Source organism: Phyllostomus discolor, chromosome X (assembly GCF_004126475.2).
Source record: "Phyllostomus discolor isolate MPI-MPIP mPhyDis1 chromosome X, mPhyDis1.pri.v3, whole genome shotgun sequence".
Taxonomy (NCBI): Eukaryota; Metazoa; Chordata; class Mammalia; order Chiroptera; family Phyllostomidae; genus Phyllostomus; species Phyllostomus discolor.
In genome coordinates this window covers 107201761-107218384 of record NC_050198.1, presented here as the reverse complement: position 1 = coordinate 107218384, position 16624 = coordinate 107201761, and positions in this window count along the sequence as shown.

The following is a 16624-nucleotide window of genomic DNA, read 5'->3' as shown; positions in this document are numbered from 1 at the left end:
AGTATTAACCATCGCCAGCTTAACCAAGATGATGTATTCCTCTCTGTGGAAGATTATGTTAAACGATCTTTTAAATAAACAGCTTACCAAAGGTATTTATTATTGGTACATATGCTTCACTAACTTATATTAGAACAAATGGAAGTATCCATTAACTATAGGGACAATGACTAAAAACTATAAAAACAAGACTTTGATCATTGATCAAAATCACATATATTTTTCTCTGCCTCCGTATATTGCTCACGGAGCTCCCTGAATCTCCTCTCTGTTGTGGAATGATGAAATACCGTCGTATTTCTGAAGGCTGCATTCTTTTCTTAAATGAACTTGGTTTCACCTAGTTTTGCTAAAATTTGCATTATCTGGGAAGGCAGTTAGTGGACATGCATTTCCTGTATTGCTTACCCGTGGGTGGGGGTCTTCCGACTTACAGAAGAGAAATGTGATCATGTCTTACTGATGATCTCACTGAATACCCAATATCGCAAAGGTTTCCTGTGCTGGGACCTTAACTAAACGTGGAGAGATTCCAAGGGGTTTTACATTTACCATGCCAGACAATTCTTCATAAATGTTTCTAGAATTACTTTAAAAAAAAAAAAAAGGCTCTCGCTAGCTTGAATCTGGCCAAACCAGTTTTGCTGGTCTTGCTGGCTGCAGCAGGCTGAGCTGCGAGTGGTTTCGCTTCTCCCCCTTCCTGATTTGAAGTTAGTCAGCCGGAGGCAGCCCAGCTCTCTGGCAGCCTCTGGTTTCTCAGGTTCCACGGTTGGGGGGGGGGGGCACTCTCCCCAGGGCTAGCCGGGTGCCTCTCCCTGGGGCTTTGGGTGTCGGATCCAGGTCTTCCTCAGAGCTCACTCTCCCTGGGGTTCGGGGTGTGCGCTGGGGGCCTTCCGCAGAGCACGCTGTCCCCGGGTTGCAGGCGTGCACGCTCGGCCAGGCCACCTCGGGTCCCTAAGGTTCGGGGGCACACTCTTCCCAGAGCTATGGGGGTGCGCAGGGCCTTGGCACCACCTCGGGAGCGCTGCCCAGCTGGGTGGGGAGGGGGCCAGAGCGGCTGCTGCAGGAGAATTCCCCAAACAGTGTCTGTTTTTTCACTTTTTCTTTTTGAGAAATTCCTCCTGCTCAAGCCTGCCTCTGGCACAGCCCAGCTCTCCAGCCAGACCAAGGGCTACTGGGCTCAGGGGCCATCACCGCCCAATTCTCAGCTCTCCCCAGCCGGCGGCCACAGACTCCGTGGGTGCTCACAGCCCCTGTGTGTTTGCCACTTAGACCTTATCCCCCTCTCTGGGACTTCAAGCAAGCAGGCCTCCCCCGGTGCTGCTCAAACCTTATTTGGCCAGGGAGGGAGCCATTGACCTGGCTCTCTCCCAAGAACCCTGTGGCAGACTCGGCAGGCACTGGGCTTTGGGCTGTAGCCACCCTGGTCCCCGAGCTGGTCCCTGGGACCTTATTGTCCTGAAGCACAATATTGTCCAGATGGTCTCCCCTTACCATCTGGTTTTTCAGTGTCCTCCACAATTGTTGGTCTCCTATCTTGACATATGCTGGGGTACTGTTGGCTGTTTGCTCTGTCTCTCCGTAGATGGGCTAGGTTTTTCTCTCGTGTGTAGGGGGAAGTGGAATCCGCTCCCTCCGACCTCACCACCCTCTTCTCTTCTCTAAAGGTTTCTAAAACAGAGAATTCGCAAATGGCCCACCAATTCTATGCTTGAATATATATCCAAAGTCCCTGTAAACAGGTATTCAGGCAAATATCTATACTGACATGTTTAGAGTAGCATTCTTCGTAAAAGTTAAAAGGTGGAAACACCTGGCTGGCGTAGCTCAGTGGATTGAGCGCAGGCTGGGAACCAAAGCATTGCAGGTTCGATTCCCAGCCAGGGCACATGCCTGGGTTGCGGGCCATGACCCCCAGCAACCGCACATTGATGTTTCTCTCTCTCTCTCTCTCTCTCTCTCCTTCCCTTCTCTCTCTAAAAATAAATAAATAAAATCTTTAAAAAGAAAAGTGCATGCCCCCCTACCCCCTTCTGCCGTATTCTGCAGGCCGTGATCAGTTCCAGGTCCTGACCCCACTCAGAGGCAGAGGAGGAAGCACAGGTGTGGATGCTAAGAGACAGGAATCCTGGGGCCTTCTCCTTGTCTGTTCACCTACAAATGGAGACTGCCTTCCAGGTAATTTCCATGATGAATTTTGAAGCCCTGAGACCAATGTCTTTTATTCCCTCCAATAAATAAAGGGTCTACGTGTCCTTTATTGCACCTTCCCCACCAGGACCAAAGAGCGAGAACCTTGGAAATGCCCGCCGCATTTCCCTTCCTGCTATGAATCACAAGCTAATCCTCGCCGTATCCGCGCTTTGTTCAGACGTTTAGAGGAATGCGGAGTCTATTTTAGGGCTGTGCAGCTTAAGCAAGATGTAGCAAGATGCCCAGAGGAAAACAACAGAAATGATTAAAGGGATTAGAAATAAATCTAATCTGCAAGGAAAACTAAGAGGATTGCGGGCTCTCGTTCCCAGAAAGAGGATGCTAACACGAATGAGTGGCCTTATTAACGAGGGTCCTAGATGTGTTGAGTGGATAATTTTCACCTCGTGATGGTAAAGTAATAATGGATTTAAATGTCCTTTATTCGGGGTGTCTGTGTAGAGGAGTAAATAGTATATACTAGGTCGGCGGAAATGAGAGATGTTTCATAGATGCTATTCATGTTTTCAGAATCCTCGCTTGCTCTTAGGTACAGTTCTTCTTAAAAGCAGGGACGAGGGCCCCGGCTGGTGTAGCTCAGTGGATTGAGTTCCGGCCTGTGAACCAAAGGTTTGATTCCCAGTCAGGGCACATGTCTGGGTTGCGGGCCAGGTCCCCAGTAGGGGGTGCATGAGAGGCAACCGCACATGGATGTTTCTCTCCCTCTCTTCCTCCCTCTCTTCCCCTGTCTAAAAATAAATAAATAAAATCTTAGAAAAAGAAAACTATTCGTGTTTCCTATGCAGAAATACGTTTAAAAAGTAAGAGTGCTGGCAAAAGGGCAGACGGGAGTAGAAATGAACCTCTGGGTTCAGTGGGTTGGGTGTCCTCCCACAAAGCGGTGGGTCGTGGGTTGGATTCCTGGTCAGGGCACACGTGAGAGGCAGCCACACACATTGATGTTTCCCCCTCTTTCTCATCCCTTTTCCACCTCTCTCTAAACTGAAAGAAATACAATTTTTACAAAACCTTATTACTGAGTCATTCAGATTAGCAAAGGCTCGGATGGATGAATGCACCGCCTTTTCACATTTATTCTCGAAGGAATAAAAACACTTGACTGTGTTTTTAATCATGCACGACCTCGCCCCTTTAAATGTTGTGAAGAGTGCCAAGTTTCAAGTTATTCACCGTCACAGGATAAACCCTTCGCTTGACCTGTGGGAGTCACCCCGGTGTCGCTCAGTGGGAGATCCCTAAGTATCGCTGCCATATGGACGGGCTGCGGAAGAGACCTGGGTGTCCTGGGGTAATGAATGGCGAAGCGGTCGCAGTGGGAGATTTGTTTTGTGTGTTCGTTCCCTGCGCTGGTCTTCCTCTCTCCATTAATTAGCAACGTTTAACACCCTGCAAACATCTGTGGCAACGCTGGCTAGCCGTTCCTCTCCTTGAAATCTCTCTGACGATTTGGAACACAGGAGAACGTCTCCTCTGAGACATGGAATGGACTAGCTCTTTTACCAAGCACGACATAGGAAAACAGAAAATGCTGTCTGTTTATTTCTAAACTTGAGCAGCCTTGCTGCACTATTAGTAGCATTCTCCTAGCAGGGATTAGAGTTGTTATCAAAACCTTAATCCAAAAACAAATGAAAGGTCGAGGTTTCTCGGTGAATTTGTGATTGCTAAATGCCATTTGCAGAGCTGTTAGGGCCTTCCATAAAAAAAAAAAAGGAAAGAAGGGAAGGAAGGGAGGGAGGGAAGGAAGGAAGGAGGGAGGGAGGGATGCAGGGAAGGAAGAAAGGAGGGAGGGAGGGAAGGAAGGAAGGAAGGAAGGAAGGAAGGAAGGATGGAAGGAGGGAGGGAGGGAGGGAAGGAAGGAAGGAAGGAATGAGAGAAGGAAGGAAGGAAGGAAGGAAGGAAGGAAGGAAGGAGGGAAGGAAGGAATGAGGGAAGGAAGGAAGGAAGGAAGAAAGGAAGGAGGGAGGGAGAGAGGGAAGGAAGGAAGGAGGGAAGGAAGGAGGGAGAACTGATGGGCACAGACAACAGTGTGGTGACAGCAAGCTTAGGGGAGGAGGGGTGGGTGGAGATAGAACAGGGTATGGGGGATAAATGGTCATGAAAAAATACGATACAAATAAACTATTCCCCCAAATTAAAAATGCCTAGAGATGAAAACATGAAATATCGTTGTTTTCTATTTTCCATGTAACAATGCTATAATCTTTCCCAAACTGTGGATCCATTGCATGAAATCATTACTTGTATCGAACACAAAATGTTTTAGTATTTTTTTTTCCCTCAGAAGTCATCACTTGATTTTGGCTTTGTAATATCATGGAGTTTCACGCTTCCTTCATCATCTGGCTGGTTGGTTGATCTGGTTTCAGAAACTGTTATCCTATTTCGAGGAGATCATTGGTTTTGCTGACTATGAATTATTTACATTACCTATGGAATTAGATGGTGCAGGCTCTAGCTGGTACTCTGCTGCTCAGAGAAAGAAGAAACAAATGAATTTTTTGTCTGTTTTAAAACAGATCTGATTTTTAGCTCTTCAATCATTGTCTTTTACATTTCCAAAAATGATGAAAATTCTTGTCTTTTAAAATTAGAATTGCCCGTACCCGGACCTGACGTTGAAACCTTTTTCTTTAAAATGTGCCGTTGGAAGCCCTGGCTGGCGTAGCTCAGGGAATTGAGTGCGGGCTGGGAACCAAAGCATCGCAGGTTCGATTCCCAGTCAGGGCACATGCCTGGGTGGCAGGCCACGGCCCCCACCAACCGCACATGGATGTTTCTCTCTCTCTCTCTCTCTCTCTCTGTCTCTTTCTTTCTCCCTCCCTTCCCTCTCTAAAAATAAATAAATACAATCTTTAAAAAAAGCAGTTTAAAAAAAACAAATAAAATGTGCTATTGGGTGTTAACTGCTCCACAGTTCCGAACACCGTCCACAATATCAGGAGCGTATTTTGAGAGATAAATGGAAAGTTGAGCATCCTGAATTTAACATGAATACACGTTTGGGTTTAGAAAAATGAAACCAGATTTTCCAAAGTAAAAAAAAAATATCAACCGATAAATGCATAACCAACTGATTCAACAAATCAATCTCTCTTCCTCTCTCTCTCTTTCTCTACAATTAATATACAGTCTTAAAAAATAAGTAAAATTATTTGATGAAGATGAAATAACAACTAAAGTTATTACTGAAGAGTTTCTTATTTTTCTGTCTATGAAGAAATAGATTATATATCATAGTCTATAGAACTACCTCAGAATTGGGCATGACTAAATCATTTTCTAAGGTTAATTGTTTACTGAGCACGGCAAAAAGAACTATTTATAAGCCAGTGTTCACATGTTCCCATTATTTCCCATGGGACCCCCATCGGTGAGTGAAATCAAATGGCAACAACACCTCTTTGGGTCGCATTGTTTTTAAATATTCTTTGCTCATAATAAGAATGTGAGCTGCGAGATGGGAACAAGTGATGGAGAGATGAGGAAGGGCTCTAGAAACAAACTTTGAATTTGGTTAGCAATTCACAACCACTGTTTCCTCACCCGCATGCATTTTCATGAGAAACATCGTGTACATCGGTGTGATGTTACAAAGTGATTCCGCTGCATTAAATAATGCATTTCTCGATTCACGGCACAAATTAAAAGTTGACATCCTATTTTATGATAGGCTCACGGGTTGAACAAAAAAGATTGCTATGGAATAAAGAACATTCAAATGAAATCCAAGAATGACTACGGTCGGATAGGAAGAAACCCGCTCTTTAAAAAGTAGTCCATATACACGCTGCCATTTGTTGTTCGTTCTGTCAAAGTGACAAATTGCAGTCATCATTTCTGAATTCACATGGTGGCTAAGAAGTAAGTATAATCTTAAGTGCATTTATCAAAGGTTAAACTTCTTGATGGCTAAGAAAATATTCGATTCCATCTTTTCAGAGGATTACTTGAGTTGTGTTTCATAGTATAGTCATTAAAAAAAAAAAAACAAATTTCATCAACCCAATAATTAAAGTCTTAAATTTGTGCATGGTGTTTCCTGCATTATATATTAAATGCCATCTGACAAAATACAACTACTTTGGCCCAAGAAATCATGCCATCAAAAGAAAGTATCAAAAGAAAGTAGAATCTTACCACGTTATTTGCCTCTCTCGTGAATGATAGTTATAGAACTTGGATATCGCAAATGTTGTTTATTGGTTTTCTGTTAGAATCCAGCTTCAGACAGAGAATGAACTATTTAATTAAGACCACAAAGTAGTATGCAAATGATATCACTATGAATCTCAGTATGGCCCGTGCAAAGTAAACTACAGTTGACAGAAAGTATGAGCTCTGAGTGGGAAAAAGTGCTGGAGAGAAGATAGGCAAGGCTTCAATATCCTTCCTTCCATGTGAGGACTTAGAACTGTCTAACGTTGATGATAATGAGGAGTAAATACTTATTAAGAATCACAAAAGTAACTAATAGAAGAAACACAGATATTACAACCATCAAGAGATGATGAAGGACAATAAAAAAAAGAGAGAGCGAGGAGAGGAGTGATCTCAATCTCTGTTTTGCAGGGTGTGGAGTCACGCAGATGGTGCCCCAGAACAATGATGCATACACATGTAGAATGTGGAGGTAGCCACCAAAAGAAAGAAAAACAGAACTGATTAAAGACGGTTGCCTGTGTGGAGTGAGAGTGGGGGTGCAAACTAGTTTTCCACAACGGCCAAACGCGTGCTACACGTCATTCTGCAACAGGCAGTTCCTACGCTCATGAAAATAAAAATAAAATGTATTGAAATTAAAAATGATAATAATGGTAGCTAACATTTATTGTGCATGCACTATAAGACAGATTCTCATTAACAGTATACGTTACTATTATTATTATTATTTTTAAAGATTTTATTTATTTGTCTTTAGAGAGGGGAAGGGAGGGAGAAAGAGAGAGAAACATCAATGTGTGTGTGTGGTTGCCTCTCACGTGGTCCCCACTGGGGACGTGGCCTGCAACCCAGGCATGTGCCCTGACTGGGAATCGAACCTGCGACGCTTTGCTTCACAGCCCGCACTCCATCCACTGAGCTATGCCAGCCAGGGCTCTGTCTCTGTCTCTCTTAATATGCCGGAGCTGAGGTGGGTGCAGAAGCTGTGCAGAGCGAGACTGGGCACCGGATGGGGCAACACAGCATCAGCCAGAGCGCAGCCCGGAGCAGGTGCTGAGCTGGCGGGATGAGGGCAGATGTCGAACAGGACTCAGCGTGAGCAGGGATGCAACCAACGGCTCAGGGTTTCTGGAGTCTGGCCTTCCTCTGGGCTGGATGAAGACGAGGCTGGACTTCTTTCTGCAGCAGGACAGACCTGGCCCTGGACAGGCCTTTGCGTTTGCTCTGGCTTCAGCAAATCTGACTCCCGGACCTCATCCCCCATGCACCGTCCCGGACAGGCTTGTATCTGGGCTCCATGGGACCGTGCAGTCCTTTTAGACAGAAGGCCAAACTCGGATAAATGAGCATAATGTTTTGTTTCCTTTCTATCGTCTTTAAATTCTTGTCTACGGAACGACATCCGTTCTCAATCCCTCTCCAGTTCGATGACATAAAACGTTCCTGATCCTTTGGTATCGATGTCATGCTTAACATATTGGAAATTCTTTTTTTTTTTTTTTTTTCCCGATACAAGATGAATGATTCCACCTGGAAAACGACTTTCCCTGGGTGGCCATGACATCACCAAACAAAGCTGACAGAAGAGAATGGGAAGCACTTGAAATGAGCTGGTAATGCAGTGAGTTCAGCATATGTCAGGCGATTTTCTCTGTCAATGAGTGATGAATGGAGAGTCCATCAGGGAGGTGCAGGATTCAGAGGATGGAACCAATAAGAACTTAACCCAGAAAGAGGCTTATTTCAGGCTTGATGCCGTGCTACGTCTGTATTATACGAATCATTAGGGTTACATTGTCATGAGCGAGATCAAGATAAACACCACCAGGGCATAGTGGAGATGAGAGTATCGATGAATTCCACCCCAGAAACTAGATTCTCATTGTTGAGTCAATAAGTAAGGTTTGAGGAAGAACACTGCTAGGCTAACCTGTAGTTACTTTCAATTTGAATCAAAAAATCATAGTCTAAACAAGAAATCCATTTATTTTTGATAGTCCCCAGTTTATTTGTTTATTTTTATTTTTTGAAAAGATTCTGTTGTCTTCAATGGCAGTTTGAAGTGTTCACTTTCGTTTTTAAGCTGGTGAATTTTAGTTTTAAAAGTTACGCCAGGTTGCCCTGACTGGTGTGGCTCAGTGGGCAGGGTATCATCTCACAAAGCAGAAGATCACCAGTTCGATTCCCAGTCAGGCCACATGCCTGGGTGGCAGGTTCAATCCCCAGTTGGGGTGTGTATGAGGCAAGCAAGTGATGTTTCTCTCTCTCTCTCTCTCCCTTTCTCCCTCCCTTCTCCTCTCTCTGAAAACAAATAAATAAATCATTTCTTTTAAATAGAGAAAGTTGTGGTCAATTGAATCTATCCAGTACTTCACATTGTTTTCATTAAGCAGCCTTCTCTATGGTGTGAATGAGACTAGGTGACTTGGAGTGCTGTGATAAAACCTGAGTGATGATAGGGTTTTAAAAATGATCTCTCCCAGATGTTCAAATGCGCAGAAGTAAGCACATAAACAAAACTGCAAGCAGAAGCAGCCATTATTCACAACGAACTTCTCTGGATGGAGATAGAAACGAGGGAGAATACAAAAAAAGGCTAGCAAAGAAAGTTTCACAAAGACACTCAAAGGAGGCATTTTTGATGGCCAAACTAAAGAAACATGTTACCTAAATCGTGAGTCTAATTAATCCAACATCTTGTAACCTGATCCTTTCAGCACAATTATTAGTCTATTTGATTTTTAGTCCTAAGTAAAGCTGAGTAATTTTTTAAAAATTAGTTAATTTATTTTTAGGGAGAGGGTAAGGGAGAGAGAGAGAGGGAGAGAAACATCCATGTGTGGTTGCCTCTCACATGCCCCCAGCCATGGATCTGGCCCAAAACCCAGGCTTATGCCCTGACTGGGAATTGAACCGGCAACCCTTTGCTTCGCAGTCTGGCACTGAATCCACTGAACTACACCAGCCAGAGCAAGCTGAGTAATTTTTTTTAAAGATTTATTTATGTGTTTATTTTTAGGGGTAGAGGAAGGGAGGGAGACAGAGAGGGAGACAAACACTGATGTGAGAAAGAAACATCTATTGGTTGCCTGTCATTTGTGCTCAGTCAGGGAAGAAACCCACAACCCAAGCACATGCCTTGACCAGGAATCGAACCAGCGAAGTTTCGCTTTGCAGATGCCGCCCAACCCACTGAGCCACAGCAGTCAGGGCACACGATTCTTCTCTATTGATGTCTTCCCTTTGCTTAGCAGGTAACTATGATTGTCACTGATTTTTGTTTTGTTGTTCACCTAACTGTATGTTTGTTTTGCAAAACCCGTTCTGAGCAGGGGGAGTTACATAAAGCTGTAAAAAATATCAGTTGGTTAGTATTGGAGTGTGGGGGTGAGATCTGAGGGGTCTCAGAAGGTACCCCAAACCCCCAACTCTCCTGTAGAAAAATCCAAAGGCGCACTGCTCTATCTACTATGTAGTTTAGTTGAGAGAAACAGTTAAGCAGGATAGCAATGTAGTAACAATTTAAGTTGATTCAATATATTTTAAAAATGTTTTTTTGTTTATGTCTTAGCTTTCTGAATCAAGTATGCATATAATGGATTAGTTGCAAAGCCCTGGCTGGTGTAGCTCAGTGGATTGAGCGCGGGCTGGGAACCAAAGTGTCCCAGGTTTGGTTCCCAGCCAGGGTACATTCCTGGGTTGCAGGCCATAACCCCCAGCAACCGCACATTGATGTTTCTCTCTCTCTCTCTCCCCCCCCCACCCTTCCCTCCCTAAAAATAAATAAATAAAATCTAAAAAAAAAAAGGATTAGTTGCAAAACTCTAAAATTGTTTTTCTTGCTAAAACACGTCACGATTTCTTCAGGAAGAGAAAGCGACACAGTTTCGGTAATGCAGAAGAACGATGTGGGACTCATCCGTGGAAATCATCTAAGATCATCCTGGAAAGAAATGTGTACACAGTCATGTTCTGCCAAACAGCGGGGCGGTCCGATCCGTGATGGATGACAGACACAGCAGTGGTCCCATGAGACCATAATGGAACTGGAAAACTCCTTTGACCTTGAGTGGCATTGTTGCCATTGTAAAGCCCAAAAGCAACACAATCGTCACGTGTCTGTGGTGGTGTTCATCGCCACAAACCTCCTGCACTGTCTCTGGCCTGTGAAACTGTAGCATGTACAGTGATGGACAGTACGTCATACTTCATAATGATCACCAATACCTGCGTTGCTGCTTTATGCACTTATGATCATGTTTTGTTGTTATATTAGAGGGTAGTCTTCTTAGTTATAAAAAAGCTTTCTGAAGCCCTGGCTGGTGTGGCTCAGTGAATTGAGTGCAGCCTGTGAACCAAAGGGTTGCTGGTTCAATTCCCAGTCAGAGCACATGCCTGGGTTGCGGGCCAGGTGCCCAGTAGTGGGCATGCGAGAGGCAACCACACATGGATGTTTCTCTCCCTCTCTCTCTCCCTCCCTTCCCCTCTCTAAAAGGAAATAAACAAAATATATTTTTTAATTATATTTTAATCATTGTTCAAATACAGTTTTCTCCTTTTTAATCCCAATCCATTCCCCTCTCCCACCCTCCCCACTTCCCTCCCATTACCACCCTCCCCTTAGTTTATGATCATGTGCCCTTTAAGTTTGTTCCTGTTTTTTAAAAGTTTTCTGTAAAACAGAACTGTGTGTTATGCTGCCGACAGTCCCACATAGCTTATGTTTACCATGTCTCTTGATTGCCTCGTTTTCTCTGGTGCTGGATTTAATCTGCCTTTGATTTAATCTGATTTAACCTGCTGTACAGCCTGGAGAGAAAGATATGAATCAAATACCATGCGATCTCATCTGCAAGTGGAACCTAATCAACAAAACAAACAAGCCAGCAAAACAGAGGCAGAGACATTGGAATAAAGAACCACTGACAGTGGGCAGAGGGGAGGGAGAGGAGGAGGAGGATGGGGAAAGAAGGGGAGGGTGGAAAGAAGGAGTCATCAAGGAACATGGATAAAGGACACGTGGACAAAGCCAAAGGTGGGGGAGGATGGGGAGGGGCAGGTAGGGATGGGTGGGGTGGGGGCGGTGAAAGGGAGACAACTGAACGTGAACAATAATAAGAAATGCACAAAAGGAAACAGGAAAGACATGTTTGCACCTTCTGCTTAAGTCGCTCAGCTGGACAGCATACAGATGACAACGAAGGTAATTTACTCCTGAACGTGTAACTGGTGGTGTCACACCTGCCCTTGACTCACTCCGGTAAGGTCTCGCCTGTCACACCTGGCAGTGCCCGTGGCTCCACGACGACTCTTAATTTTACTGATAACCAAGGGGATGCGTCAGCTGGCGAGATGGCCACTTTACATGACAACCCGCTTATGAACCTCTTGCTGGGTATATAACCAGGTTTAGCTTGCATTCCCTTGGAACTCTGGCTTTCTCGTTCCACCTTCAGGACTTTTTAAATCTCCGTTTCTGGTGAGTCTGTGATTTTGCTGAGCATATTCTACTAAGAAAATGAAAATTGCAGTAAGTCATAAATTTCGATAGTAGACCCAATGGTACTATCATATTAATGACTTTCTCTTTCACACACATGTCCTGTAGTTATTTTCCCAACATAGCTTTTAAAAACACTCTCTCCCATGTAGTCAAAAGATGCAAGGTGAACTTAGTTGTTCAGTAAATTGAGTTGTTCAGTTTACTCAGTTGCATTGAATAACTCAATTTACTGACTCCAGATCTTGATTGTACTGTGGCATGTACATGCAACAAGGCTTTTTCTTCACGAAAGTATTTTTTAAAATATTTTATTTATTTATTTTTAGAGAGGGAAGGGAGGGAGAAGGAGAGAGAGAGAGAAACATCAATGTGCGGTGGCTGGGGGCCATGGCCTGCAACCTAGGCATGTGCCCTGACTGGGAATTGAACCTGCAACACTTTGGTTCACAGCCTGCACTCAATCCACTGAGCTACACCAGCCAGGGCTTTCGCGAAAGTATTTTGTCTTATGACATCAGACAGAAAGAAGATTGCAATAGCTAATTAACATTTATGAAAGAGATTGTCATTGAAGACAACAGTATGTGAAATGAATTTGATCAATATTAACACACACATGATAATGTTAACCCAAATACTAAAAACACCACTTAGGTCATGATCAGAGCCTGTACAACTTATTAAGTTACTGAATGATGCCAATGCCATTTTATAAATTAACATATTAAATTTTATCTTTTTATTTTATTTTTTTAATGGTAGGTGTATTTTTAAAAAATTATTTTATTGTTGTTCAATTATAGTTGTCTGTATTTTCTCCCCACCCTTCCCCAGCACCCACCTGCAAACCCACCTCCCTCCCTTGCTTCCACTCTCCCCCTTGGTTTTGTCCACGTGTCCTTGATAGTAGTTCCTGAAAAGCATATTGAATTTTAAAACTTATTATAAAACACACAGATATCACGATAACAATTTTTTTTAAAAAGCTGTGTTTAGAATATTGTAGGTATGCAGGATTCAGCAGAACAGTGCGGAGACTCAAGAATGTGCACCACCCCCAGCTGTGATTAAAATGTCAAGTGTTAAATGGGTGTAATCAGTCTTGATATTCTTTCTTCTTTCTACTTGATTTGTATTTGGCTGACAGTGATCACTGTGTCTATGTGTGTGGGCGTCTCCACGACTTTTTATTTTCTGCCAGAAGGAATGAACACGCAATGGCCAGATTCTACCCAAGTGTCACAAAATGAACAAGGAATCCTGCTAATGGAAAAGGTAAGCATTTTTCCCTGTTGCCTGTGATTTTTTTTTTTTTAGGAGTATATCTTCCTATCAGTGATCCTTTAAAACTCTCCTGCCAACTACATAGTAGCTACCGGGAAGATTGTTTTTTTTTTTTTTAAGATTTTATTTATTTATTTTTAGAGAGGGAAGGGAGAGAGAGAGAGAGAGAGAAACATCAATGTGCGGTTGCTGGGGGTCATGGCCTGCAACCCAGGCACGTGCCCTGACTGGGAATCGAACCTGCGATGCTTTGGTTCACAGCCCGCGCTCAATGCACTGAGCTACACCAGCCAGGGGAAGATTGTTTTTAAAATGCAAAATTCTGGGGAATACCTCCTGAAGATCTGAAGCAAGCTTGTAAGTCTGAAGGGAAGCCTGGAAGTGTGCATTTTGAAGAAGAAATTCTCCTACTCATCCATTTTGGGAAGCTCAGTGTGGCTGTGGGCACTCGTGGTCTCTGCTCATACAGCTGACTACCTTTACGGATAGGGATGTAATCAGAAATGTCTGTTTTTTTTCCCCTTTGATCACTCCTTCTAAAGACACTTAAACTTTATTTTCTTGTTGCTAGGACCTATGTAACCAACCCCCAGAATTTATATCCAAGATATAACATATCATTTATCTGTTTGAAGTGTCTTCGTTTTTATCTTCACTCGAGGACATTTTTTTTTTTTTTCATTTAGAAAGGGATGAAGGGGCAGAGAGAGAAAGAGAGCAAGAGAGCAAGAGAGCGAGAGAGCAACATCGATACGGGAGAGAAGCATCAATAGGATGCCTCTCGAGTGCACCGGACCGAGGACCAAACCTGCAAACCATGCATGTGCCCTGACCGGAGATCAACCAGCAACTGTGTGCTTTGCAGGAAGATGCCCAACCAACTGAGCCACACCAGACAGGGCGGGAGTGCCTTTTTACTTGTGGAAGAAATGACAGCTTGTTTGTACGTTGAAGGAAACGGTTCCACAAAAATGGAAAAAAAGAAACGAATGTGCAGCGAGAAGCCACGACCGCAAGAGCGCTATTGTCTATGTAAGGAAAGTGGCTGCACCCTAGAGAGTGAAAGTAGTTGGGGAAGCGAAGGTGCCTCACTGAGTCACCCACGACACAGCCGGAAACGCGGCGGGTGTCGACATGTACGAAGGACGGTGGAAGACTGTGAAATCACACTACTTTTTAACGGCTTCCCTTTTCCCAGAGAAACAGAAAGAAAAGCCACCAGCGGGCAACACGAAGGGAAGAAGAGATGTGAAACAGTTATCAGGCAGGAGAGCAGATGAGCAAGAACACAGAAAAAAATTGCTGGGCATCATTAATGTTGCACATTAGTTAAATGGTCATTAATATTAAAAAATAAAACAAAAATAGCCCTGGCTAATGAAGCTCAGTGGATTGAGCGTGGGCTGTGAACCAAAGCATCACAGGTTTGATTCCCAGTCAGGGCATATGCCTGCGTTGCAGGCCAGGTCCCCAGTAGAGGGTGCCCAAGAGGCAACCACACATGGATGCTTCTCTCCCCTTCTGTTTCTCCCTCCCTTCCTCTCTCTCTCAAAAAATAAATAAATAAAATCTTGGGGGTGTTGAGTGCATTTCCAAATAGGTGATTATATCGTGTGATACTAGGTGCTATACATAGGTAAGAACTAACGACCATTTGATGAATACCATCGTTTATTTCCCATTCGTATGCTATGCGTAGCAGGAGTCCTTGATCGGTGGAAACCGTCTTCCACCACAGGATTTTAAGTCTGTGACGGCAGACATCTTTACATATGTTTTAACACACGTGTAATCCCAGATCCTATAATAGCATCTGAAGATAGCAGGTACTCAATCAACATATGAACCCAACACTCACTACAGGTGGTCTTTCTTTGAACTAAACTGAAGGAGGATAGTCTTTATTTACGAGGAATGGATAAAGGAGGATAGTCTTTATTTACGAGGAATGGATATAATCACAGCCATAATAACTCTAGCTTTACAACAAACAGGATGTGTCTACATTATTTTTTATCATACATTTTCCCTTGGGTACTTCAGAATTCAGATGTGGGGTTTCTATGTATGTGTCCCGTGAACAGACTGCAGTAAGTCATCTGTGTATTGGGAAGCACTGTGAGACCAGTGTTGGTGGCTGGCCCACAAGGTTCATTTTCAGAGTCTTGAGAGGAAGCCACAAGTATCAGATGTGGAAAGTGAATAATCTCCTACAATACCTGGCCTATAATGGAACATGAGAAGAAGTCATTGTCCTTGCAAGTTGGCAAAATTAGATTTAGAAATTTAAGAAAATACCTCTGCGTAAAGAAGACGTTTTATTTGATTTTCAAGCCACGTCAAAACTTAAATAGAAAAGCTTTGTGAAGTAAATAGATGAGAGAATGCTCAGGGCAGAGTGAATATACGGGTGCTGGAGAGAAAAACATGTATTTCTCATGCCGGAACCTGCCTTTTATCCCATGTTATCCATCTGTTTATGGGAAGGTACGTGACTCGACTTATTCTGAATGCAATTCCTTATCCTATCAGGCGGCAAAACGTTTGGCTCTCTTTTGTCGGAAGAGCAAAGATATTCGATGCATCTCATTCAATGGACCATTTCAGATTTATTTCACTGAAGTTTGAAAAATTGCACATGTAAGATAGATTTATCAGATTGCAAACAAGAGAAGCAGAAATACCAAAAGTCAAGGGTGGGACGCGTAATTATTTCATTGCCTACGAAGACGGTCCAGAGAACTGAAGAAAAAGCCGGTCTCGAGAAGCACAAAAACCAAAGCAGCTTTACAGATCTACGTAACAGTGACTCCTTTTTTTTTAAAAAAAGATTTTATTTATTTATTTTTAGAGAGGGAAGGGAGGGAGAGAGTGGGAGAGAGAAACATCAATGTGTGGTTGCTGGGGGCCGTGGCCTGCAACCCAGGCATGTGCCCTGACTGGGAATCGAACCTGCGACACTTTGGTTCGCAGCCCGAGTTCAATCCATCCTTTTTTTTTTTTTTTTTTTACTACAATTGCACGAATTTAAACAGTTAGGGCCCTTACATTTTGCAGAGTAAGTGCCATCATCTTTTACTCGGCTTTAACACCCGCCCTTCATTACTGAAGCATTCAGCTTCCTTTGTGGAGCGCATTCTGAACAGCTTACTGCTCACTTCATCTGTACCTTTGTGTCCTCACTGTTGTCCTGGAAAGATATGGGCATCTGATCTGCAGTCCACTTGCCGAGAACACCAGATAATGAGGCTGCATGACAGCTGAGTGAGCTCCCAGCCCGAGGAGGAAGCCCTACAAGGATGCTAATTCAAGGCCACGAAGCAGTGTTTGCAACGCCTCGCGGGCATGTGCCAGGGGATCCGAGCTGCTGGGTGTTTGTGCAACTTGAGAGTCTGCATCGCTCAAAAGCACATCTGTCTAAAAGATGTATATCCGCTTGCTTCCCTTTGACTACCATCA